This window comes from Arvicola amphibius, chromosome 8 (assembly GCF_903992535.2).
Source record: "Arvicola amphibius chromosome 8, mArvAmp1.2, whole genome shotgun sequence".
In the NCBI taxonomy this organism is placed as follows: domain Eukaryota; kingdom Metazoa; phylum Chordata; class Mammalia; order Rodentia; family Cricetidae; genus Arvicola; species Arvicola amphibius.
The window spans coordinates 57,626,691-57,628,873 of NC_052054.1; the positions used below are offsets into that span (position 1 = coordinate 57,626,691).

At 40.3% G+C, this 2,183-nt stretch overlaps 1 pseudogene; it reads left to right on the forward strand.

Moving 5' to 3' along the window:
• The first annotated feature begins 658 nt into the window (after nt 1–658).
• Nucleotides 659–1,637, forward strand: LOC119820329 (annotated as a pseudogene).
• Nucleotides 1,638–2,183: the final 546 nt, after the last annotated feature.

Here is a 2,183-nt window from a genome sequence, read left to right on the forward strand (position 1 = left end):
TTAATAATGATCATTGTGTTTTAATGTTGTAAGATTTTATTTTCAAACTTTATTTAGTAAAATTGGTTGCTTCTGATTGACAAATTAATAATGACAAGACATGGAAGACATGGTAGATCTCTGTGATTTTTAAGCCTTCCAGGGCTATGTAGCAAATGAGACCTTATCTCAAACAAGGAGAAAATTATTAAGTAGATTGCACAGAAACTAATGAACATTACAGGTGCATTTTGAATAAGAATTCTGCAAGTTAAAAAAGTCTAGAGTGGTGGCAGGATTATGCAGCAGATAGAGGCACTTGCACCAAATCTGATGACCTGAGTTCATTCCCTGAAATTCATAGGATGGAAGAAGAGAACCTATATCCCCAGTTGTGCTTTTACTTCCATGTGTGTGTCCACCATGCAAGAGAGTGAATGTGCATCCACATATACAGATACACAAAATAAACATATACAGAAAAATATTAAATGTAGAGATGCCAATGACTGCATATATGCATAGAATTGATAGTTTATAATATTTTGTGTTTGACAAAAATATTGATTCATTGACAGTTAATTAAAAGAATTATTATGTCAGTTTTCTGCTTCTCCCTGTTCCACAGACAGCTCAATTGTGTCTCCTTATGCAATGGAAGCTTCATCCCCAAGACATGATGGTGAAAGTCAGAGTAAACATATTTGATCATATTGGGTGTCTAGTTACCAGGACTGTTGCCTGGTCCAGCAAAGTGGAAGTCATTGCCATCAATGACTCCTTCATTCATCTTAACTACATGGTCTACATGCTTCAGTATAACTCCACTCATGACAAGTTTAACAGCACAGTCAAGAATGAGAATGAGAAGCTTATCATCAACAGCAAGGTCATCAGCATCTTCCAGAAGCAAAACTCCACCGACATCATATGGCGTGATGCTGGTGCAGAATATGTTGCTGAGTCTACTGGTGTCTTCACCACCATGGCGAAGGCTGGGCCCTACTTGAAGAGTGGGGCCAAAGGGGTCATTATCTCTACCCCATGTTTGTTATGGGAGTGAGCCACGAAAAGCATGACAACCCAGTTAAGATTGTCAGTAACACTTCCTGCGCCACCAACTGCTTAGTCCAGTCAAGGTTATCCGTGACAATGTTGGCATTATGGAAGGACTCATGACCATGGTCCATACCATCACTGTCTCCAGAAGACTATGGATGGCCACTCTGGGGAGCTGTGTCGTGATGGTTGTGGGGCTGCCCAGAACATCATCCCTGTATCTACTGATACTGCCAAGGCTGTGGGCAAAGTCATTCCAGAGGTGAAAGAGAAACTCACCGGCATGGCCTTCTCTGTTTTTATCCCCATTGTGTCCATCAAGGATCTGACATGCTGTCTGGAGGAAGCTGCCAAGAATGGTAATATAAAGAGATGATGAAACAGTCATCAGAGAGCCTACTGAAGGGCACCCGGTGCTACACTGAAGGCCAGGTTGTCTTCTATTACTCTAATAGTGACTCCCACTCTTCCACCTTTGATGCTGGGGACAGCACTGCTCTCAATAACAACACTGTAAAACTCTTTTCCTAGTATGACAATGAATATGACTACAGCACAGGGTGGTGGACCTCATGATATACATGGTTTCTAAGCAGTAAGAATCCCTGGAGCCCACCCAACATGGACACAAGAGCAAGAGAGGAGCCCTTGGCTGTTGAGCAGACCTTGCTTTAATTCGGTCCCCGACTCTGAACATTTCCATTACAGTTTCCATCCCAGACCCTCAGAATAACAGGAGAGACTGAGAGGCTTAGGAACCCTACTTTCTTGAACACCATCAATAAAGTTCACTGCACACACAAAAATTTTATTGTGTCAGACCAACACGGAGTTTTGTCACAAACTGAAATAAATTTCAAATATTTTTAAAAACTGTACTGCAGCCTATATATTTTGTTAACATGTCTCTCTAGTCATACTGATATCTAGAAAAATAAGGCGTTAAAATGTGAATAGCTATCAAATTTTATACCGTCTACAAAATATCGTCTGAAAAATGATGAGGTTAAATCAATATGGCATTTTGATTCCGTGGGATATATGTAAATGGAAAAGTCATCCTTGGCGGTGACTTTAAGTTATAATGAAATATTTCAGATGTCAACAAAAATAGTTAAGCACTAGAGCAAGCAGATGTGAACACT